The 26053-nt window shown below is 43.0% G+C and overlaps 2 protein-coding genes across 3 annotated transcripts in view; both read right to left on the bottom strand.

Annotated features, from left to right (window-relative positions):
- Positions 1-8845, bottom strand: part of bach2b (BTB and CNC homology 1, basic leucine zipper transcription factor 2b) — a 98960-nt gene extending 90115 nt beyond the window's left edge. The window contains exon 1 of the mRNA XM_060883268.1: positions 8475-8845. The gene's annotated coding sequence lies outside the window, so the exon portion shown is untranslated. The remainder of the gene's footprint in view (positions 1-8474) is intronic.
- A 16221-nt stretch (positions 8846-25066) lies between these two features.
- Positions 25067-26053, bottom strand: part of map3k7 (mitogen-activated protein kinase kinase kinase 7) — a 19209-nt gene continuing 18222 nt past the window's right edge. For both annotated transcript variants that reach the window (XM_060883057.1, XM_060883058.1), the window contains one exon: positions 25067-26053. This exon is cut by the window's right edge and continues 986 nt beyond it. The gene's annotated coding sequence lies outside the window, so the exon portion shown is untranslated.

Genomic DNA, 26053 nt, shown 5'->3' with positions numbered 1-26053 from the left:
GTATTGCTGGCCCGAGACTCGAACCCACAACCTTAGGGTTAGGAGTCAAACTCTCTAACCATTAGGCCACAACTTCCTACAATACTCGACACTATACTCTAGTTCCCTACACCACAACACCGTACCGCGTCCAAAACACTTCAGTGACGCTCCACAGTGTAGTGCTGCATATAATACAGTAAACAATGTGGTTCTTTAAGACTTGTTATAAAAATATACCATGTTAAAGCACTGTACAGTGAAAATATTTACAACAGATGTACTTTATCGTTTTAAGCTACTGTTTACCCATGATGCAAAAGTACATCAAGTGCGCACACACACACACACACACACACACACGGCCTCAAAAAGATAAATTGTTGAGTCATGCTTTATTTTTAGCGAATCTGAGCTACTACTTAGCGGCACGGAGAGAGATCAGATATTTCTGCTTAGGACAGCTGGTCCGGTGCAATGCATTATTTATCATTTTCTTTCAGCTAAGCGGATATTTATAAAGACGGACTGGAAATGCCACCTTACACTTACCATGCAAGCTCTCTTCAAAACCTGTGCAAAGTGAGGACCTCACAGAAGAGACAGGAGGAGTGAGTCTGGAAGTGAGTGTATGAAACGAATGACTGTGCATCTGAATGCTCGAGATAAATAAGGAGCGTTTGAGTAAGCAGAAATACATGAATGAGTGTGTGTGTGTGTGTGTGTGTGTGTGTGTGTGGGGTCAGAGGAACATCTCGAGTTTCGTTACACGTGCTACTGTAGCCGTGCACAGAACATGTTGATCGGAGATCTCCACACACACACACGTTGCTGGATACGGACATGAAGGCCACCAACACCACCACCACCACCACCACCCACACACACACACACACACGCTATTTTAAGTTCTACAGAAGTGTGAGTTACAGACCCCACTGAGACCAAAATAAACCAGTGACTAAACCTGACGAGGTGCAGTCTCACCCACACACAAATTCCACACACATACACACATTCCATCCCGAGCAAAACACTACAGTCATGCGTACTACACAAGACGCTTCAACACACTACTGTAAAGTATGATGATGGCATCGTGGCCTAGGTTTAAACCACCCCAGCCAAGGAGGGGTTAAGTCTCAGTGCAGGTCTCAAGCACGAATAAAAACCTCAGGAAAAGCTTCTGATAGAAAACGTGTGCTACATCAAATACGTGAATGAGGTGATCCGAACAGGGAGCAGCCGAGGAACAACAACAGTAACACTAACACAATGCTCAGTATTATTATAGTATACTCCATAGCAGCACACAGTGCAGTACTACACTAGTACACTACAGCTCACTACACTTCAGTACACAAACTTTACCCGGTCTCCAAAGGCTACGTTTATACACATTCGGTGGTTTACGAGCTTTGTGGATTTTTTTCTTTTTTATGTATGTAGCCGGTTAATACGCTTTTGTTCAAAGGGAAGTAAAGCAGTGAAAATGGTGTGGTGTGTGTCACTGTGTGTCACTGTGTGTTTGCTCTGCACCCCGTGTGAGACGCTCGCAGGGAACAAGACATGCGTGGAGTGTGAACGTGCGCTGTTTGGGTATTGTTTAATACTCCTGCTCCTGCAGAGCGCCGTAGGAAGAGGAGGGAGGGAGAGAGAGAGAGAGAGAGAGAGAGAGAGAGGGAGAGAGAGAGAGAGAGAGAGAGGGAGAGAGAGAGAGAAAGAGAGAGAGGGAAAGAGACACAGAGAGAGCGAGAGAGAGAGAGAGAGAGAGAGAAAGAGACAGAGAGAGACAGAGAGAGCGATAGAGACAGGGACAGAGAGAGAGAGAGAGAGCAAGAGAGAGAGAGACAGAGAGAGAGAGAGACAGAGAGAGAGAGAGACAGAGAGAGAGAGAGAACGAAAGAGAGAGAAAGAGTGAGAGAGAGGAGAGAGAGAAATAGAGAGAGAGAGAACGAAAGAGAGAACGAAGGAGAGAGAGAAAGAGAAACAGAGAGAGAGAGAGAGAGAGAGAGAGAGAGAGAGAGAGAGAGAGAGAGAGAAAGAGAGGAGAGAAAGAGAGAGAGAAGAGAGAGAGAGAGAGAGAGAGAGAGAGAGAGAGAGAGAGAGAGAGAGAGAGAGAGAGAGAGAAAGAGAGATAGGAGAGACAGAGAGAGAGAGGACAGAGAGAGAGAGAGAGAAAGAGAGGAGAGAGAGAAAGAGCGAGAGAGAAAGAGAGGTGAGAAAGAGAAAGAGAGCGAGGAGAGAAAGAGAGATAGGAGAGAAAGAGAGATAGGAGAGAGAGAGAGAGAGAGAGAGAGAGAGAGAGAGAGAGAGAGAGAGACAGAGAGATAGATAGGGAGATAGAGAGAGAGAGATTGTGAGTGTATGAAAACAGCAGCTGTCACTGTATGAAACTGCTCTCTTAAGCTCAAGTTGTAACAGAGAGCACCAACCACCACACACACACACACACACACACACACACACACACACACACACACACACACACACACACACACACACACACACACCTGTTCATGCAAACACATTTCAATTCTAAAATAAAACCTCTGGTCATAAATAAAAGATCTCAGATCCACAAACTGCCACATCACTGCAAATGCGTAGTAACGTTTTATTAACGAATCTTATTACAAAAATTCTTAAGCAATTTCTCTAAATGTACCTGATTCACATGCTACAGGAAGTCAGACCACAGCTTTAGAAGTGCATATGCAAAAGTAAGTGCCCCCTCCCAACCCTAGTACCTTGCAATTATTTTTAATAGATTTTTATTGTATTTATTTTTATTTATTATTTATGTGACACAATCAAAGCTCATTTTGGTTAAATGTCAAAAAAAAAAAAAAAAAAAAATTAATACAAAGCATTTTTATATAACATTTTAAATTGTGAGAGATTTTAACAAGGCAGATGCAAAATTTTTTAGTTTATTTTTTATTCATTTATTTATTCACACGTTACAGCATTGTTGACCCGAGCCGAGCCGAGCCGACACGACACGCGCAGCCTGGAACGGTCACATCCGAGTGGATAACAAAAGCAAACGCTCGCGTCTTTTGCTTCTTCACACAGGATCGTGTCAGCAAATCGACTGCATTGTACATTCCAGAGCATTTAACATACAGCATGTGTTGGCATGCGCCGATGTGCCTTCAATAGCCAAAGCATGATCTCATAACCTACAGACGCCGTAAAATAATAAAGCGTGCGGTGACATCACTAGCCACGTTGACACAGATTCAGAACTCTTGCATGCCGTGCAAAATAAGGAAGTGTGACACAAAAGGGGAAAAGAAGCCATTCTAATTCAGGAGATCTTTACATGCTTTCTCGTGCAGTCGAGAGTCTGAGATTGAGAAAACGAGGTGATCGAGTTGAGACAGAAAAAAAAAAAAGCACAGCAAACTGCTGCATCACGGCGTGAGGAGCGTCAGCACTTTGGGCATCATCACCCGCATGGTTCTGATGCACAACCTGATCCGATCTAATGAGCGATGCATTAGGAGAGCAGATGCTGCTGTTTACTGCGCTGAGCTGGAGACAAAAGCCAAGCTGCTCCTGGTAAATAGCCGGTTCACCCTAGAGGTGTGTGATACGCTCAGATTACTGCACAGAGCTGCTGAATTCACCATTCTGTCACCTCCTAAGGTGTCGACTCACTTTCACCGCCTGTGATTCGAACGAATCGCTCATCTTAACGTGTTATCGTTTCTATAGCAACGACTTGTTCTCATGGTAAACTCTACATCTCCTGAGACTGGGTGTTTTATTTAAAGGAATTTTTTTTTTTATGGAGTCTCCAGTATTTGCAAGTCTTCATGAGGAGATTAAAACTTGAGATCTTTTTTTTTAATGATTAAACTTCAGAAAGAAAAAGAAAAAAACAAACAAACAAACACAATGTTGGTGATGCAACGATTAAAGAAAGTGATCACGGTATCTTCAAAAAGGAATAAGATATTGTCTATTAATTCATAAATATGTGATATCGTTGGTGGTTTAAGAGAAATAAAACTTTTAACTGATGCTATTATCGAAAAACCAACGTCAGGACGGTGTTTATCACACAGCATGTAAACACCAGTGCAAGGATACAACAAGCAACAAACAAACAAAAACAAACAAACAAACAAATAAATAAAAAAATGTTTACATACATTCTAGAAAATTCACTTACAGAAAACAAATTCATCAAATAACAACAAATAAATTCAACAAATAAATCAAGCATTTAAGGCCTTTAGGGAGTTTAAGGCCTTAAAGGATTTTCACATACACAAAGTGACCCACAAGTTACAGAGGGTGGCACCCGCTCCTAACCTAGTGTCTCTAATACAGAAAAGCTTACCAACGTGTTGCACAATATATGTCATGTGAAGTACTCACCTGTCCAGTTTTCCCTAAAATAAACAAAGTCATATCCATAAAGTGAAGAAACACAAGTGACCCACAAGTCACATACACAAGTGACCCACAACCACATACACAAAGTGACCCACAAGTCACATACACAAAGTGACCCTCAAGTCACATACACAAAGTGACCCTCAAGTCACGTACACAAAGTGACCCGCAAGTCACGTACACAAAGTGACCCGCAAGTCACGTACACAAAGTGACCCGCAAGTCACGTACACAAAGTGACCCGCAAATCACGTACACAAAGTGACCAGCAAGTCACGTACACAAAGTGACCCGCAAGTCACATACACAAAGTGACCCTCAAGTCACGTACACAAAGTGACCAGCAAGTCACGTACACAAAGTGACCCGCAAGTCACGTACACAAAGTGACCCTCAAGTCACATACACAAAATAACTAAGAAATTGGGATACATGAACAGTCTGATATACTAAAACCGAATGAACAACAATAGAGCCCTCTAACAAATTAGCACACATCTTTCTCCTTCTGTTTCTGTCTCTGATTCTAGTCCTGATTCTGATTAATTGGTGGATAGACAGGTGATGTCACACAGGATAATGAAGATTGACAGGAGATGTCCAATGGTAGGGACCTGAAAAGATAGTGGAGCAAAGAGAGAGAGAGAGAGAGAGAGAGAACAAGAACAAACATTCGCTGCGGTTTTTGAACTGTGACCTCAGTTTGACCTCTTTCACATGTGTCCCAGGTTTGGTGTTGATAGCTCATTTAGTTCTTGAGTTATTGACATTTTAGTAAAACTGGCTCCTCACAGTCCGAACGTTTTGGGGCCCCTTAAGGACCCTGAATCAAAATTTCAACTTTTTTTTCGATTATTATTGACATTGAGACTCCAGAGAATATTACTGCACTGGATTGGTCTCGATCAGGCGAAAAACCTAGGACTAGTTCGCAAAAGTAGGTTTCGGACAAAATGCGCTATAGCGAAAATATTTAATGGCGGAAATGAAATCGGAGATATACGTTTTTTAAGTCATGAGCCAAGGATTCCAATGATAGAAAGCACTTGAGATTTGGACATACGGTTTAGGAGTTATGGGCACAAACGCGTTGAGATCGATGGCCGATTGGCCGATTCCGCTGAGACCTTGGCCCTGAGTAACTGTGACCAGTACTACCATCTGACCAAGTTTGAGCTCTCTAGGCCTTACGGTTTGGGCTGCACGATCATTTGTAGGGCGGAATAATAATAATAATAATAATAATAATAATAATAATAATAATAAAAATCCTAACGAAAACAATAGGTTTCCAGCGCTTCGCACTTGAACCCTAAAAATAACCACAATTATTTTTAATTCCTGCAAAAGTTTGCTGTTGCACATTGACTTTTATTTATATTTATTAATATATATTAGCTGTAACGTGACACTTTTTTCGTAATATGTTATTGTTGCTGTACATGATGAAAACCCTCCAATCTGGCAACCCGATATTCTTTTGCCTATTGATTCCTTTATGCGCGCGCGCGCGACATTCCGACACAATTTTAATTAATTACGTCATTTTGGGGGTTAAAATGACCGCGTGACTCTTTAACCCCCACTTCCCCTCTCCCTGCAGCCCCTCTTACACAGCACACACATTTCCGCTGATCTAATAATGCGGATTAATGGAATGTAACGCTCGGGGCTGCGCGCGCTGCCGCTACTGGAAGGAACAAAGCAAGCGCGCGCGCCGCCTCGCGCGTTCAGTGCACAACGGGAGCGCGTGCTCACACAGCAGCACGACCACTGAATGAATACAGACATAAAGATGCACAAGTCCTCATCTCCAATGCGATAGACTTATAGGCGTGTTATAATACAGCAGGAGAGAAGAAAGAACTGCGTGCATACAGTGTGAACGTGCAGGAACATGAGGTGTAATGGGAGCAAAATAGTGTGATGTACAGAACATATATATGGGGGGGGGGGAGAGAGAGAGAGAGAGAGAGAGAGAGAGAGAGAGAGAGAAATGAAGAGAGAAACGAAGAGACAGAGAGAGACAAAGAAAGAAAGAGAGAGAGAAACGAAGAGAGAAAGAAAGAAAGAGAGAGACAGAGAGAGAGAGACAGAGAAAGGAAGAAAGAGAGAGAAAGAAGGAAAGAGAGAGAGACAGAGAGAGAGAGAGAGTAGTGCTTTACTACTCCAATCATAAACAACAGTCAGATTTACATCAATGTCTTTTTTTCTGCTAACCAAGAGTTGTGTAAAGACCCATTTTCACTTTCACACACACACACACACACACACACACATAGAACACACACCTCCACCTTGACTGCATGTAGCACAAAAGGATTCCATGGTTTTTAAATGAAACCAACACAACAGAAACCTCTCTCTCTCTCACACACACACACACACACACACACACACACACACACACACACACAGGTTTCATTTGCAAACGCTTCAACAAAATGTTGCTGGAAAATAAAGGTTCTTCCTCGAGTGGCACAACAGTGAATCCTTAACGTAAAGGTTCCTGAAACATGAACATGGTTCCTGAAAGAAACCCAAACTGCTAATGTTCCTGGTAGTCTGGTTTAAAAAAGGGGACCAAACTGTACCGCTGCTGGTCACTTGGGCCTTTAAGTGTGTATCTTTCTATAGAGAAAGGTGCATGCACACACACACACACACACACTCACACACACACACTCACACACACACATTTTAAAAAACCAATTTCGGTCCATTTATTTACTTTACGCCTTTTTAACAGTGTACACAATCTCCATGTTGCCAGGTGTAGCCTTAAGGGTACTACATCAGTGAGAAGGAAAGAGAGTTTGCTGCTCTTCTTTTCTCCAAGAAGGTTCATAAATATACAAACCTACAGGTGGAAGGTTGTTTGTTTGAGCAACTTAGTTCAAAAAGTATGCAGTGACACCAAGATGGCACAAAAACCAAACCATAAAGGGTTCAACAAAAGGTTCCTGAAACATAAATAGTTCCTGAAGGACCCTTTTTTTTGATGGTGCATTTCAGGCCCTTTATTTTAAAGTGTCATACTGCTAACTAGAGATAGAGCTAATAATAATAAGAAGAATAGCAGCATAAATAATGGCACCCCTTTTGCCTTTACTCAGATGTTCCACCCTCTGTTCTGTATTTCTGCTACTGAAAGAAAAGAGGATGAATGATGAAGTAAACAGGAGGTGGGAATCTGGCTCATGATGTGTGTGTGTGTGTGTGGAGGGGGGGGGGGGGTATATGGAGGGGTCCCTGTATTGTGTCCTCTTTAGCTCGCTGGAGCTCTTCTTTATTTGACAGCTACTTTTTCTTCTCACAAAAACACATCCCATGCTTTTAAACCTCCTCCTTCCTCTCGGCTACGTCCCATAGAACAAGCCCAAAAAAACCCGGCTGTGTATCAAACCACCGAATATTTAGTGCCCTACTATTTAGTCCTGCGCGGTTTGAGACGCGGCCGGTGTCGCGTATTGTTGACACGCTCGCTCAGTGCATGCATTAGGGAGCTTATTGACACGTCGGACCGTGCACGCGATTCAGAACGTGTGACCGCTTTGCATTCGCGTGGGCGTGTGATTTAAAACCAACAAATAAATAAAATAAAGGAAAGGAAAGAGAAGCAACAAAACCCGGGAGTGCACGCGTCGTCCGGTGTGTGTGTGTGTGTGTGTGTGTGTGTGTGTGTGTGTGTGTGTGTGTGTGGTGGTTGCTGGATATCGGTGCCGTCAAAATCTGGGACCGGAGCAGCAGGATTAGCGCGCGCGCGCATACACACACACATATACCCATACACACACACATATACCCATACACACACACACACACATATACACATACATATATATATATATATATATATATATATATATATATATATATATATATATATATATATATATATACACACCCACACACACATATATATACCCATACACACACGCTCATATACACACACACACACATATAGCTTTACACACACACACACACATATACACACACAAAGCACAAGTTTGTAAGTGCACAGAGTGAATAATAGAGCAGAGAAACGCAGACGAAGAGAACAGCAGGATTTACAGCACACTCACCTTCACACTTTCGCTTCCTCGCTCCAGCCGTGTGTTTTTTGTCCGCTCGGTAAATCAAGTGTTCTTCTGTTTTCTGTGTGTTTTTCACATGATGACTTCCTCGCGCACCTCTAAAGCCCACCGGGCTGCAGGGAACAAACAGCACCGACACGCCGCTGCGCTTCAGCTGTGCAACAACAACAACAACACAAATATTCGCGTCCGTGGGTTTTTTTTCCTTTGAGGACCGAAAAGGAAGTTTGGATTTGATAAGAGCGTTGTTTTGTTCGGCAGACGTCAGCGCGCGCGCGCGCGTGTGCGTGTGTGTGCGTGGGGATCGTATGCGGCGTGCGGCTCCGTCTCCTCTGTTTGTTACACCAGAGCGAAACGCCTCCTCCTCCTCCTCCTCCTCCTCCTCCTCTCAATCGCTACATTGTTGACATTCGCCGAGTGACGTCACCGCTACGCTCATTCACAAGCTGCTCCTCGAGCGCCTGCGCCGAGGAATGCGCGTGACCGAGCTCAGAGAATCAGAGTAATGAGCGCGTGCACGCGCGGAGAAGGGGGAGGTATGGGGGGGTGCTAGTGGGCGCGCGCGCGCGTGCACCGGAAAACCGACCAAGCCATTAGAAATGAATAAACAAATAACGAGCCAAAGCAAAAAAAAAAATCACCGACAGCTAAAGGGAATGAATCCGGACCAATTAACAGCTTTAATTAGCGATGGGTCTCTTAATTAACCAGAGAAATCAGTGCTAATGCTGCAGAAAACACTCAATTCCTCATAAAATAATAAATAAACAAAAACAACAGCATTTCCCGGGTTCAAGCATTTAAGGTCTTTAGGGAGTTTAAGGCCTTAAAGGATTTTCACATACACAAAGTGACCCACAAGTTACAGAGGGTGGCACCCGCTCCTAACCTAGTGTCTCTAATACAGCACAATATGTCATGTGAAGTACTCACCTGTCCGGTGTTCCCTAAAATAAACAGTCACATCGGTGAGTCTACAATCCTCGTGCGAAGCAAAACGTCTCTGTTTTGTCTTTTATCCAGTTATCACGTTCACTGAGTGTGCGAGTGAGTATGTGAGTGTGCGAGTGTGAGTAAGTGTGTGTAGGTGTGTGTGTGTGTGTTCCTCGTATGTGAAAACATACTTGGCAATAAAGACCTTTCTGATTCTGATTCTGATTCTTTGCCTTACGAGTCAGCACAAAATTGGGTTTTTGGACTGTTGGTTTAGGAGTTTATGGGCACAAACGCGTTGAGGGGCGCTGAAGCGCCCCAGATTGGCCTTGGCCTTGAGTAAATGTGACCAGTACTGCCATCTGACCAAGTTTGAGCTCTCTAGGCCTTACGGTTTGGGCTGCAATAATAATAATAATAATAATAATAATAATAATAATAATGAATACAATAGGTTTCCAGTGCTTCGCGCTTGAACCCTAATGACATCAAATGACATTAATGCTATATACTTATTAATATAGAATATTGTTATTATTAGGGGTCAAGCCCCAAAGGGGCGTATACACATAGTTACCGTTAGTTTTCTTCTTCTTATGATTATTATTATTATTATTATTATTATTATTATTCCTCTTCCGCCATTGAAGTCAATGGCAGCCCATAGAACCGTACGTAGGAAAGTTATGTAATTTGGCACACATGTAGAAGCCTTAGAAGTTACTATAACAACTTTGGTGTGTCTTGCTCAAACCCTCTAGCGCCACCAACAGTCCAAAAACCCAATTATGTTCATGTTCATAACTGCTGACTCGTAAGGCCTAGAGACAAAATTCTTGCATATTTTGGACATTTAATCAGAATCAGAATCAGATTTATTGGCCAAGTGTGTTGACACGCACAAGGGATTTGGTTCCAGAAGTTTGTGATGTTGTATTTTGTTGTTGCGTACATCCGATGAAAAATGATGAAATGTGATTGTTTAATTTAAACAAGAACATGTGAAAATTGACTGTTTTCAATTTCCAGAAGAAAAACCAGAAGGTGAATGTTCAGCTGTGGTGTCGGCCTAGAGACAAAGCCATATCGCTACGAAACTTGTTATGGTTCATCAGCGACATGTTCTGAGCGCATCTGATCGGCTTGACCCCGGTATCGCTGCTTGCAGCTATATTTAGGGGTCAAGCCCCGAAGGGGCGTAGACACCTATTATCGTTAGTTTTCTTCTTCTTCTTATTATTCCTCTTCCACCATTGAAGTCAATGGCAGCCCATAGAATCGTACATAGGAAAGTTATGTAATTTGGCACACATGTAGAGGCCAGTCTTAGAAGTTACTATAACAACTTTGGTGTGTCTTGCTCAAACCCTCTAGCGCCACCAACAGTCCAAAAACCCAATTATGTTCATGTTCATAACTGCTGACTCGTAAGGCCTAGAGACAAAATTCTTGCATATTTTGGATCCTTTGCTCATCAGAATCAGAATCAGAAAGGTCTTTATTGCCAAGTATGTTTTCACATACGAGGAACACACACACTTACACACACACTTACACACACACTTACACACACTCACACTTACACACACTCACACTTACACACACTCACACTTACACACACTCACACACACACACACACACACACACACACACACACACACACACACACACTCACACTCACTCACACTCACTCACACTCACTCACACTCACTCACACTCACTCACACTCACTCACACTCACTCACACTCACTCACACTCACACTTACACACTCACACACACTTACACATACTCAGTCACACACACTCACTCAAACTCGCACACACTTACACACACACTTACACTCACACACACACACACACACACACACACCCACCCACACTTACACACACTCACACTTACACACACACTCACATAATATAAATGGCAGACAAACAGCTTAATACACTGAGCTTGTAAAGTAAACTAATAATAACGATGAATAATCGAACAATTATGAACTTAAATGTCGGTGATGTTAAATTTTATTCTTCTGTGATTCCAGAAAGAAATAAAAAATATAGCTGCAAGCAGTGATACCGGGGTCAAGCCGATCAGATGTGCTCAGAACATGTCGCTGATGAATCATACCAAGTGTGCGAGTGTGAGTAAGTGTTACAAACACTTACACTTACACACACACTCACACACACTCACACTTACACACACACACACTCACGGGCGTAGACACCTATTGTTACTGTTAGTTTTCTTATTATTAGCATACAACGTTTCGTGACAGCGCCACCTAGTGGCCTTGAGATTTTAAAAACAGCTATTTTCGCTTATAACTACTGCAAACTTGAGTCTAAAATCATGAAGGAGGTGTTAGACCCCTTGAGGCATGCTGAGTCAAACGATACCAAACGGTTTTCAGACAGCCATTTTGTGTGTCGGCCATTTTGAATTTTCATGTTAAGTTCAGTATTTTACGAATGCAATGCCATATCGCTACGAAAATTGGTAAGGTTCATCAGTGACATGTTCTGAGCGCATCTAATCGGCTTGACCCCGGTATTGCTATTTATTATTATTATTAATATACTACAAACTATTAGAAGGAAATGAACAAATTAAACTTTTTCTTTTTTACTGTTGCTCTCTCTCTCTCTCTCTCTCTCTCTCTCTCTCTCTCTCTCTCTCTCTCTCTCTATATATATATATATATATATATATATATATAAATAAAAAATGTGTGTGTTTTGGGGGGGTATATTTGTGTGTGTGGGGTGTGTGTATATATATATATATATATATATATATATATATATATATATATATATATATATATATATATATACACATACATACATGTATATATATATATATATATATATATATGTGTGTGTGTGTGTGTGTGTGTGTGTATGGGTATATATGTGTGTGTGTGTATGGGTATATGTGTGTGTGTGTGTGTGTGTGTGTGTGTGTGTGTGTGTGTATGGGTATATATGTATGTGTGTGTGTGTTGCTCAATAATGCCTTTTGTTTCTATATAAATATTAGTAATATTGATGTATGGTATTAAATAGTACTAATAATCTTTTTGGAAACTCGTCACATTTATCGTTTCCTTCTTTGTATCATCTTATTTTAATAATAATTGAAATAAACAAACGAACAAATAAATGAATAAAAACATCGTAATGTTTTTTAAATAATCAGAATTCTGAATAATCTCACTGAGTAAATGTTCTGTTTGCAATAATGCTTTTCAATAGAAGTGTATAAATAATATATATCATCACACATTTGGGTATTAATTGAATGTGCACATAATACTCCTCTTCCTCCTCCTCCTCCTCCTCATCATCCCACTGTATGTGTATAAATATTTAAGAACACACCTATAATAAAATGATTTAAAAAAATGCTTATATAAAGGAGTAATTACACTATTACAAACCTCCACACAAAATAAATCTATGTGGTAAACTCTACTACAGCTTGTTCCTCTGTGTGTGTGTGTGTGTGTGTGTGTGTGGGAGGCATACAGACTTATTTAGTTGTGAAAGCAGCCCACATACTCCTACAGCTTGTAGCTGGGAAAAGTCTACTATTGTTGAACATCGCCTCCCACTTGTTATGAGGGAGTGTATGTTTGTGTGTGTGTGTGAGAAAGTCTCAGACGAGATGCTTTGTACCTCTGTATGAGATTTCGGTGCTTCCTCTTACTGCCACCTGTGAAAGTGAACCATCTAGAGCGTCTCGTCTTCCCTTCAGATCAGGAACCAAAAAGCAGAAGCAAACATTTCTGATGAACCAAGACTGAGCTTAGGACAGAAGTCCAGCATGAACCCTGTGTGTAGTGAGAATCACCACCTGAATGACAGGTTCACATCAGAAAGGTGGCATAAAGCAGATGTTCTTGCAGATTAAAATAAAGTCACTATATCCTCACCACACACACACACACACACACACACACACACACACACACACACACACACACACACCAAACTTTTCTGTCTCCGAGCTTCAGAATCTCAAAACCTGATCAAAACTAAATGTAATACAGAGTGATGAAATGAGCTCTTTTCCAGAGCAAACGACAGAAATAAAAAACCTGTTCAGCGCTGAGGAAACGTCATACAGACGTGTTGTTGATGTGTAAAGTTTTGCCTCTCACCTTCCAGGTTGAGACTTTGAATCCAGACTCCGCCTGGTGTGGGCGGAGCTTACATGTTCTCCCAGTGCTTTGGGGGTTTCCACCAGGTTCTCCAGTTTCTTCCCCAGTCCAAAGACATGCACTGTAGTCTGACTGAGACTCCAGGGTCACTGTGACCCTGTCTGGGATAAACACTACAGTGGATGAATGGATAGATGGATAAACAGACAGACAGACAGGTGGACACACACACACACAAATAGATGGACAGACGGACAGACAGACAAGGACATACAGATAGAAGGATATGCAGACAGAGAGATGGATAAACAGATACGAAGAAAGACAGATAAACAGATAGATAGACACACATGTGTATATATATATATATATATATATATATATATATATATATATATATATATATATATATATATATATATATATATATAAAGAGAAACAGACAGACAGACACACACAAACAGATGGACAGACGGACGGACAGACAGACATACAAGGACATACAGATAGAAGGATAGGCAGACAGATGGACAGATATATAGATAGACATACATATTTTATATATATATATATGAGAAACAGATAGACAGACAGATAGATAGACACAGACAGAGGGATAAACAGACAGACAGACATCGACCATTTTAATGAGATAATAGGAAAATTGTTAAGCATTGTTACTTGCTAACTTATGCTTGGTGTCCATTTTCCTTGTTGCCTAGCAACAACTAGGAACTGAAAATAATGTTTCCACAACCTCAGCGGGATTAGCGGAGATTCATCGTGGGTACATTTTAGATTTTCTGACCATCATCTCGTCTGTGTTGGGAGTCAGTGGCTCTTATCAGGCGGCTCAAACCCCAGCAGGTCCACAAAGACCTCTGCATTCAAACCATATCTCAATACTTCTTCGATCCTACGGCGAACCCGTAAAGACTCGTACACGAGGTGAAACATATACCGTACATACGACCCGGAGGTGATGCAACTACTTCCTTTACTGTATCCACAACATCTAAGCTTGAATACGAAAGCAACTCAATTCCAATTCTAAGACGTACATATGGGGTTCGCCTTAAAAGGAGAAACGTACAGGGTCCCGAATCACACAGGAAATACTGAGAGAAACCATAATACATCTGATCTGCTTATACCACATGACTTTCTGAATGAGAAACAGATCGAGATTTCTCTCACGCTTTCCAGATGTTGGGTGACCTTTTTTTTTTTCTCTCCACCAAAAAGAAAAAAAAACCCCTCAAATTCATTCTGGATGAAATCCTTCTATCCAACATGTGCACTTTGAATCCCAAATGAATCTTCGTCGTCATGTCATGAAGATGTTTAACGTCAGCGCGTCTTCCTAGGGAGTACGTAGAAACGCCGTTCCTCTGCACGTCCGTACGGAAGCGGACCTAAAACAGCGAGCGTGTGAACGCTGAACCGTCCCAGTCAATCTGGAGTTTTTACAGAAGTGTGAATGACACAGATATCTCAAGGCAATCAGCGCACTGTAAACCTGAGAGAGAAGTTACTCGCAGAAGTCAGTCACAGCGTGTCGAATCCTGCAGCAGAGGGAGGTTGACTCATAGCGTTCAGGTTTGGTGTAAAATCAAAACAAGCTCCTTAAAGAAGACGAACACGGCGCACTCGTTCACGGAGTCACGCTTGAGCCGCCGATGACTCATTTTGAGGTGAGCTTTAATTGACTTTGCGGTCGTGGCGAAACCCGTGGCGTGCCAGAAGAACGTTGGTGAAGAGATGCAGGCCTTGACAGGGGCCCGAAAATACGTGAGGACAAGTCGTGCCAGCTCGCAGTTTTTAAGCGCCAGAGACTGAGATTACGATTACGTCAATTACTGAAGAGCCTCGAGGAAAAAAAAAAACGCTAACCGCCATTCACAACACCGAGCTCCGACTCAGGTTACCTGCAATGCAAGTGAGGCTTCACTTCCTGCACAGTCAGGTGTGTGTGTGTGTGTGTGTGTGTGTGTGTGTGTGTGTGTGTGTGTGGGATGCAAACAAATTCGAATAAATCATCTTCCTCTAAACTGATCCAAATAAAGTCTTAGAGGTTTTTATGAAGATCGGTTTATTGACAGAAAGGTCAGAAAACACGGAGCAACAGAAGGAGGAGGACTGGTCTGGTGTATCATGTTGTCTTTTACATCATGTGGAAGCGCTGTGTGTGTGTGTGTGTGTGTGTGTGTGTGTGTGTGTGTGTGTGTGTGTTGCTTACCTGAGGAAGAAAAGACATTACACCAGGATGCACTATGGGAAGATGACGACTTGGGTCCTGACTTCTAAAAAAGATGTTAATAATGTTGACAATCATTTCCTGTGAGGTGCCGTTACCTCTAACAGGGTGCCAATAGTTCTGGATTAGAGTCTGATTGTAAGATATAAACATCGTTTCTGTGATTTCTGTGACTTCGACCTTATGTGTGAAAAGTGGGTGTAAAATCTACATACGATGGAAACAACAGAGCTCTCGCTCTCTCTCTCCCTCTCTCTTTCTTTCTCTCCATCTCTCTCCCTCTCTCTCTCTCTCTCTCTTTCTTTCTCTCCATCTCTCTCCCTCTCTCTCTCCCTCTCTCTTTCTTTCTCTCCATCTCTCTCCCTCTCTCCATCCCTCTCTCTTTCTTTCTCTCCCTCCCTCTCCCTCTTTCTTTCTCTCCCTCCCTCCCTCTCCCTCAATCTCTCCCTCTCCCTCTCTCTTTCTCTCCCTCTCTCTCTCTCCATCTCTCTCTCCCTCCCCCTATCTCTCTCCATCCCTCTCTCTCTTTCTTTCTCTCCCTCTCTCTCTCTCCCTCTCTCTTTCTTTCTCTCCATCTCTCTCCCTCTCTCTCTCTCTCTCTCTTTCTTTCTCTCCATCTCTCTCCCTCTCTCTCTCCCTCTCTCTTTCTTTCTCTCCATCTCTCTCCCTCTCTCCATCCCTCTCTCTTTCTTTCTCTCTCTCCCTCCCTCTCCCTCTTTCTTTCTCTCCCTCCCTCCCTCTCCCTCAATCTCTCCCTCTCCCTCCCTCCCTCTCCCTCTCTCTTTCTCTCCCTCTCTCTCTCTCCATCTCTCTCTCCCTCCCCCTATCTCTCTCCATCCCTCTCTCTCTTTCTTTCTCTCCCTCCCTCCCTCTCCCTCCCTTTCTCCATCCCTCTCTCTCTCTCTCTCTCCATCTCTCTCTCCCTCCCCTTCTCTCTCTCCATCCCTCTCTTTCTTTCTCTCCATCTCTCCCTCCCCCTCTCTTTCTTTCTCTCCATCTCTCTCTCCCTCTCTCCATCCCTCTCTCTTTCTTTCTCTCCCTCCCTCCCTCTCCCTCAATCTCTCCCTCCCTCCCTCTCCATCTCTCTCTCCCTCTCTCCATCCCTCTCTCTTTCTTTCTCTCCCTCTCTCACTCTCTATATCTCTCTCCCTCCCCCTCTCTCTCCATCCCTCTCTTTCTTTCTCTCCCTCCCTTTCTCTCCATCTCTCCCTCCCCCTCTCTTTCTTTCTCTCCATCCCTCTCTTTCTTTCTCTCCCTCCCTCCCTCCCTCTCCCTCAATCTCTCCCTCTCCCTCAATCTCTCCCTCTCCCTCCCTCCCTCTCCCTCTCCCTCAATCTCTCCCTCCCTCTCTTTCTCTCCCTCCCTCCCTCACCCACAATCTCTCCCTCCCTCCCTCTCCCTCTCTCTCGCTCTCGCTCTTTCTCTCCCTCTCTCTCCCCCTCTCTCTCTCCATCCCTCTCTTTCTTTCTCTCCCTCCCTTTCTCTCCATCTCTCCCTCCCCCTCTCTTTCTTTCTCTCCATCCCTCTCTTTCTTTCTCTCCCTCCCTCCCTCTCCCTCTCCCTCAATCTCTCCCTCCCTCCCTCCCTCTCCCTCTATCTCTCCCTCCCTCCCTCCCTCTCCCTCAATCTCTCCCTCTCCCTCCCTCCCTCTCCCTCTCCCTCTATCTCTCCCTCCCTCTCTTTCTCTCCCTCCCTCCCTCTCCCTCAATCTCTCCCTCCCTCCCTCTCCCTCACTCTCTCCCTCCATCTCTCCCTCCCTCCCTCTCCCTCAATCTCTCCCTCTCTCCCTCTCCCTCAATCTCTCCCTCCCTCCCTCTCCCTCAATCTCTCCCTCCCTCCCTCTCCCTCAATCTCTCCTTCTCCCTCCCTCTCTCTTTCTTTCTCTCCCTCCCTCTCTCTTTCTCTCCCTCCCTCTTTCTTTCTCTCCCTCCCTCTTTCTTTCTCTTTCTCTCCCTCCCTCTTTCTTTCTCTCCCTCCCTCTTTCTTTCTCTTTCTCTCCCTCCCTCTTTCTTTCTCTCCATCTCTCAACCTCCCTCCCTGTCTCTGTCTCTCCACATCCCTCCCCCTGTCCCTGTCCCGCTCTCTGTCTCTGTCTCTCACACACACACACAAACAAGCAGTCAGTTGTTCTCACGGCCCCAGTGTAAGGTGAGCGAGGTGTTCCGAGCGCCTGTCGGTTTTCTGTTCGTCTCCTGAATGCTGACACATAAAAATCGACCTGTTTGACGTAGTTTCCTCGTGTTGGATCGACACTCGCGGCTTTCACGCCTGACAGGTTGTTATCTGACATTCTTCAAGTGAGGGCAAGTGTAGGCGGTTGTGGATTCGTAGGCAGCTCTGTATGCTCGCGTGTGTGTGTGTATGTGTGTGTGTGTGTGTGTTTATATGTGTGTGTGTTGTTATTCAAGGGACTTCATAATTTAGGATTTGGCCTCCTAGAGTCTTCTTCATTTGTACAGTATGTTCAGCAAATCAGCTCAAACATAAAATACCAGTTTTGTGAAACAGAATGTGTGTGTAAAGGGCAGCTGAGGGTTTGTTCAATCAATTGAGTCTTACACTCCCTTAGCATTTGGAGAATCAGATAAACAATAACATGAATCTGTGATTAATGTGTCAGCAGAGTTTGTGTGTGTGTGTGTGTGTGAGAGAGAGAGAGAGACAGAGAGAGAGTTTGTGTGTGTGTGTGTGTGTGAGAGAGAGAGAGAGACAGAGAGTGTGTGTGTGTGCGTGTGTGAGAGAGAGTGAGCAAGAGAGAAGGGGGGGGGGGGGATGGTGGTGCTGACTGTACCAGTATGTTTGTAACTGACTAAACCATCAATAAACATTATTTTTCGATGCTCAATTCTGATTGGTTAAAATAGCTGTCAGTAAAAGGTTCTATAGGAGCAACTCTGACAGGCTCACACTGATGCTGTGGTCTGAAGAGCTTCATGTTTCTGTAGAAAGTTTTTTTTTATTTGTGTGTATGTGTGTGTGTGTGTGTGAGAGACAGTGTTTGTGTGAAGGACTGAGAGAGAGAGAGAGAGAGAGAGAGACAGAGTGTGTGTGTGTGTGTGAGTGAGTGAGTGAGAGAGAGAGAGACAGTGTGGGTGAGTGACTGTGTGTGAGAGAGAGAGACAGTGTGTGTGTGAGAGAGAGACAGAGTGTGTGTGAGAAAGACTGAGAGAGAGAGTCAGAGTGTGTGTATGTGTTTGTGAGGGACTGAGTGAGAGAGAGAGAGACAGTGTGTGCGTGTGAGAGGGACTGAGAGAGACAGAGTGTGTGTGTGAGAGAGAGAGAGAGAGAGTGTGAGTATGTGTGTGGCTGTGTGTGTGAGAGAGAGTCAGAGTGTGTGTGTGTGTGTGAGGGACTGAGAGAGAGACAGTGTGTGCATGTGAGAGGGACTGAGAGAGACAGAGTGTGTGTGTGAGAGAGAGAGAGAGAGAGTGTGAGTATGTGTGTGGCTGTGTGTGTGAGAGAGAGTCAGAGTGTGTGTGTGTGTGTGTGTGAGGGACTGAGAGAGAGACAGTGTGTGTGAGTGACTGTGAGAGAGAGAGAGAGAGAGAGAGAGAGAGAGAGAGAGAGAGAGTGTGAGTATGTGTGTGGCTGTGTGTGTGAGAGAGAGTCAGAGTGTGTGTGTGTGTGTGAGGGACTGAGAGAGAGACAGTGTGTGTGAGTGACTGTGAGAGAGAGAGAGAGAGAGAGAGAGAGAGAGAGAGAGTATGTGTGTGGCTGTGTGTGTGTGTGAGAGAGAGAGAGAGAGACAGTGTGTGTGAGGGACTGAGAGAGAGAGAGAGAGACAGCGAGAGAGAGAGAGAGAGACAGAGACAGAGAGAGAGAGAGAATGTGACAACCGTATAAAACAAACAGGGTGTGAAAGATGACTCATCAGTTTTTCGGAGCTGTGAGGCTCATCCGCTTTTCTTCTACACACACACACACACACACAGACAAACACACACAAACAAAAGGTGCACACACTCGTGCACACACACACACAGATGCACACACACTTATTTTTTACTGGTCTGAAGGTCATGGTGTGTTTGTAGACTACATTGACAGACTGTAGCTACACTGACTAATAAAAGAGAAGAGTTAATACTTTGTGGTCCACTAACTTTGACCTGAGCTTCTGTTCCATCTCCTCAGTGCAGATGTTGTGAACTTCACACAAACACAAACTCCTGCTCTGTAGGTCTTTATCTGGAAGAGTCACACAGAAAGTTGGTGGTGTGACATCATCAGCTACTCAAACAAGTCTCAAGACTTTCATAGGGAGCTCAGATCAAACACTGAAGGTAGCAGGTTGTTAGTGTGGCACACACACACACACACACACACACACACACACACACACACACACACACACACTCTCTCTCTCTCTCTCTCTCTCTCTCACACACACACACACACTTACTTTCTGTCACACACACACACCCTCTTTCTCTCTCTCTCTCACACACACACACACACACTTACTTTCTGTCACATACACACACACTCTTTCTCTCTCTCTCACACACACACACTTACTTTCTGTCACACACACACGCACACACACACTCTCTCTCACACACACACACAAACTTACTTTCTGTCACACACACACACACTCTTTCTCTCTCTCTCACACACACACACACACACACACACACACACACACACACTTATTACTCTCAAACACACACTCACTCTTGCTCTAACACACTTTCTCTACACACCTCACATTTTCTCTCTCTCTCATACACACACACGCACTCTGTCTCTCTCTCTCGCTCACACACACACACACTTTCTCTCACACACAATTCACACACAAACACTTATTACTCTCAAACACACACTCACTCTTGCTCTCACACACCTCACATTTTCTCTCTCTCACACACACACACCCCTCACATACTCACTCTCTCTTTTACACACACACACACTTGCTCTCGCACACTATTTCTCTCACCCAAACACAAACACTTTTTAACACACACACACACACTCACTCTCTGAACATCTCACACACACACACTCACTCTCTGTGTGTACATCTCACACACACACACACTCACTCTCTCTCACACACACACACAAACTTACTTTCTGTCACACACACACACACTCTCTCTCTCTCACACACACACACTTATTACTCTCAAACACACTCACTCTTGCTCTCACACACTTTCTCTACACACCTCACATTTTCTCTCTCTCTCATACACACACACACACTCTGTCTCTCTCTCTCGCTCACACACACACACACTTCACACACAAACACTTATTACTCTCAAACGCACACTCACTCTTGCTCTCACACACTTTCTCTACACACCTCACATTTTCTCTCTCTCACACACACACACACACCCCTCGCATACTCACTCTCTCTTTTACACACACACACACACTTGCTCTCGCACACTATTTCTCTCACCCAAACACAAACACTTTTTAAACACACACACACACTCACTCTCTGAACATCTCACACACACACTCTCTCTCTCTCTCTGTGTGTACATCTCTCACACACACACAAGTTGCACCTCCAATCTCAAAGCATCTACAAAAGAAAAGAACTATTTGCCCACTAAGTGAATAAATGACATCATCTCCTCACTGCTTTAACTTTCTGAACTGTTTCCCCTGAGAGATTTCTACTGTTGCTGCAATAAAGAGCAACACCTCCGATGGCGCAAGCTCTTTGTCTTTCACAAGCTCTTTGTGTGCCGTATACGTCTGTGCGTGTGTGAGAAGCCATTCGTTCTCCAGCGCCTCGGCCGCATCCCAACAGCTGGCCGGGGAATCATCCTGATTAATGAAATAACAGATCTGGAACACTGAGTAATTTATAGACCGACGTACAGATATTCTGACCCAAATTTTGCCCGTTGCTATTTTAAAAAAAAAAAAAAAAAAAAAAAAAAAAATATGCAACCTCCACTAGCCTACTTGGAGGCAGTTGCCATGGTTACTGAGGAACTGAAGAAAAGAGAGAAAGAGGGAGGGAGTGAGTGAGAGAGAGAGAGAGAGAGAGAGAAAAAAGGAGGGAGGGAAGATCCTATGCAAATGTGAGAGTGAACTTTTCCTTTGTCTTGTCAAGGGAAGAAAGATGATGACGAGGCTCTCCACAAGTAGTCGGAAGCATGCCAAGGAGAACGGTGTGTGTGTGTGTGTGTCTGTGTGTAAACCAATAACACACACCCAAACAAGGCTGGAGCGCCGAAGCTGCGCCGCTTACACCGAGGTTGCATCACTCTGATCGATATCCCTTTTACTATTGCACCACTGAAATGCAGTGTGAAGAACAATGAACCGTCATCCAGACGCCTCACAGCACAGCCTCTGATTGGTCGGATGACGGCGATTAATTATCCGCATCGAAACACACGAATCCGTCCGTCACCAAAAGCTCCACCGCGTTGACGCTTTACAGTCCTCGTGTTTTACCGGTCGCCGTGACGAGGCTAGAAAGTGTTCGCTAGCGTAACGTCACGACGGCTCCAGAGTAAAAGTTTGGATCTGTTGGATTTTATTCACTCAGTTTTCTGGATGCTCACGTGATCAGGATTGTTTATAACAAAGCCTTAGTGTATTTACAAGGCAGGAAAAGTCTGGTATTAAAGCGACTCCGTGTGACCTGATGGATCTGACGCTTCTGACTCTCGCCATGTAGAAATGACATAAAAAGAGTTAAAGGAACTTCTTGTTTTTTTTGGAAATGGAAATTATGCTAATTAGTCAAATTAAGCAAAACCCCAACATTATGTGGAGGGAAATTAGTCAGTTAACCTGAAAGGCAGCATGAGGTTAGCGTGCACCTTCAGATCAGAGCAGGTGGGAGGAGCCAGAGAGTCGGGTCCGAGGTGGAGCTTCAGGTTCAGGTTTACGTGCGAATAAATAAATCTTTACAAACTCACATGTGGAAAATTAACTGGGAAATAATACCATTATTTCTATTTTTTTTTTAATCATGTGAAAATAAATACAAATGTGAAAAATATTCATTCTGAAATTGAACCGCTTTAAAAAAAAAAAGAAAAAAAAAAACAAGTATAAGAAAAACATTCTAATCGAAGCGCATGTGCAAAAGAATTCCTGTGAAATTAAAGGAAGTGTGAAAATAAAATAAAATAGAATATAAAAGTATTTTGTTAATTCATTTGGGAAGAGATGCACCAAAAAAAAAAATTAAATAAATAAAAAGTGAAAAATAAATGCATCATGCTTAGAAAATGTGAAAATAAAATTATGAAAAATAAATAAATAAAAAATTATGTAAAAAGAAAACAAAACAAAAAATAATTCTCATGTCTAAATGAAAAAAAAAAAGAAAGTATTTTTTAAGTATGAATTTTGACCAAGGAACTTTGACCATTGTTACTTAGGAATATATTACAGTCCATACCTTCAGAATAACAGTATCTCATGTCCACACACACACACAACACCTCTTTTCAGGAGAAAGCAGGTAGATTACATCATGCTTTCATGAAAAGGGGTGGATTTCTAAAAGGAGTCAATGTAAAGGTGAGGAGTATTGTTTAGGATAAATATAGAATTGAGCAACCCCCCCCCCCCCCCATCAGTCTATTGTAACACACACACACACACACAGGGTTTTCCCCTATAAAATACCAGTGTGTTCTACACTTAAAGCTGCTGTACATTAAACAGGTGTGAAATGATGCAGTCTGTCAACACGATGATTCATAACTCACTAACACACAAACTGGTGTTTAGTAGAACGAACTTAAACCTCTAATTAAACTAAAATATGAAAATAAATGAAATATAAAAGCAGCTAAAAAAAAAAAAAAGCTACAGGAACGAAGAGATCAGATGCAGACGTTTTATCCCAACAGTTCACCAGACTGCGATTCTCCTCATTTTAACTCTAAAATACAAATAAATATCTTCAGACCAGTTAATTGTGTCACATGATCTTTTAAAATAAGCTTGAATGAGCTGAATATCATCCACAGAGAGGCAAAGCTTCAGTATCAGCCTGGTGTAAGTCTCTATCGCCCCCCTGTGGGGACAGTAAACATTACACACCTGGGTGGGGTTTAAACAGCATCTCTGCTCAGCTTGGACATTTAAAACAGACTTAAACAAAACAGGTTTTTTTTTTTTAAGCTTTTTTTTGTTTTGTTTTTGTTACATGTGCTTAATTTGCATACTTGAACATGATCGGATCTTCAATTTTATAAAGCTAAGGAAAATATAAAGATTTAATCATTTCTTTCAGTCGAAGAAACCTGCTGAAATTTTCACCCCATGTAAATATGGACTACGTGAAATCTCGTACCATTTCGTCTCAAAAACTTCACTAAAACCTCGCTGGGGTCCATCCGCAGTCGCGTCAGCCGACTTGTTGTCACACGTCTATGTATATAAGGTCCTCTGATTTACAGACCAACAACCAAAGCGTTGAGGGTTTAAAACCACTTCCAGAGCTCTGAACGTTCGCACGAGCCGCTTTATGGTGCAACTTCAAATGAGTTAGAAACCTTCCTAGAACTGAAAGTCCTGCCAAACTCAGCTACCAGACTGGAAGGGTGCAGGAGCGAAGACACTGGGCTACTGAGTGGAACGTCATGGAAGACGTCTCAAAAATCATCTCGGTGACCAAACCAAAGGCATTTTGAGAGCATGATGATAAAGAGCTTTTAATCTGATAATATATGATGTGGACACTTGATATAGGGCTGAACTTTTACTGTTAGCTTGAGCACAAAGACCAATCGTATCTGTGGTGAAGCATTGTGGTGGTGGCAGCGTTGCGTTATATGGGGTCAGAATTGTAGGACAGCCGTAAGTCAAACACTTGAGGCTTGAGATTGTCGATCAGAAGGTCACGGGTTCAAGCCTCAGCGACATCAGATGTACCACAGTTGGGTCTTTAACTCCGTGCTCCAGAGGCGCTGCATCGTGTTCTGTATCACCTTTTTCTGCTTTGAAGCTAAACCAACCAAAAACAGAAAAATTACAACCTCGACAAGTTCGTAAACAAGTCTACGGAAGTTCTCAGGTGACCCTGAGACAAAGTTCAGACTTGAGCCTTAAAGAAACCCAAAGCTTCTTGTACACTGTACTGGGATTGAACACTTAGCCATAAAAATCTCTCATCTCTCTCATTTAGACACCTGAATATGTTCAGAAGCCGTTATAGATAAACGTTTTCATCCGAAAATCTCCCAGACATTGATGTGAGACAGAGACAGGAAACGTTGCACAATGTCCACCTGTCCGTTTTATTTGAAGATGCGATACTCCTCTGTGCAGTCCCGCTCCCTGTAGCTTAAGAAATCGGTCGTCTTATGTACAGCGCATAGTACAGACAATCATCATACAAATGCAAGACCAGGAAGAAACTAAACAAATCAGGGAAAAAAAAAATAGACAAATGAAGACGGTGAATTATTTCCGTGCTCAGAAAACTTGAGTGAAACGATAACACGGGTGACATCGAGAACAAGCTGACTGTGCAAATTTAAAAAAAAAAAAAAAAAAAAAAAAAAAAAAAAGAAATAAAAATTCAGAGAGGCGACAGATTCCAGAGGGAAGTAGGACGAGAGACGTCACCTGATATGAATGGACACGCTCTTTTTTTTTGTTTTTTTTGTATATTTAAAATACGACTAAAGGGGGGAGTCTCGCGCGGATGAACGCGATGGCGTCGCGGGTGACGGATATGACGGACGGTGATTTCTGCAGCATACCGACGACGAGCCTTCGACCGAATTAAAAAAACAAAAGGAAATCTGACTCGTGTTAGATTCCTGATTCTTATACTGATTCTTTGCATAAATGATAAAGAAGAAGAAGGAAAAATAACAATTCCACTCACGCACACCAATTGGCTATACTGTTAATTACGCTTGACGAGTTCGCCTTATTAAAACGCAAGTAAATGCAAGCGATTAAAGCTCTAAGGCAACATGTGAACTAAAAAATACTCCGAGAAAAAAAAAATAAAAAGGAAACGGATCGGGCAGGAGCGAGCCTGCGTGAGTCTACAGCTTCCACCCCATCGACACCTGTGTGCAAGTCACCGTACGACGCCAGCGGATGATAAATTAAGAGGAAAAGAAGAAGAAGAAAAAGAGAAAAGAACACTGTAATCGTGACTAGCTGGCTTGGTTATCACAATAAACTAACCTACGCTGCTGAGCCGGGATAATCTGGCTTTGACAGGGAAGGAAAAAACAAACCTGTTTAA

Source organism: Tachysurus vachellii, chromosome 12, assembly GCF_030014155.1.
Source record: "Tachysurus vachellii isolate PV-2020 chromosome 12, HZAU_Pvac_v1, whole genome shotgun sequence".
NCBI classification, from domain to species: domain Eukaryota; kingdom Metazoa; phylum Chordata; class Actinopteri; order Siluriformes; family Bagridae; genus Tachysurus; species Tachysurus vachellii.
Note: the sequence above shows the minus strand (reverse complement) of the source record. Positions and strands in the feature narration are given on the sequence as shown.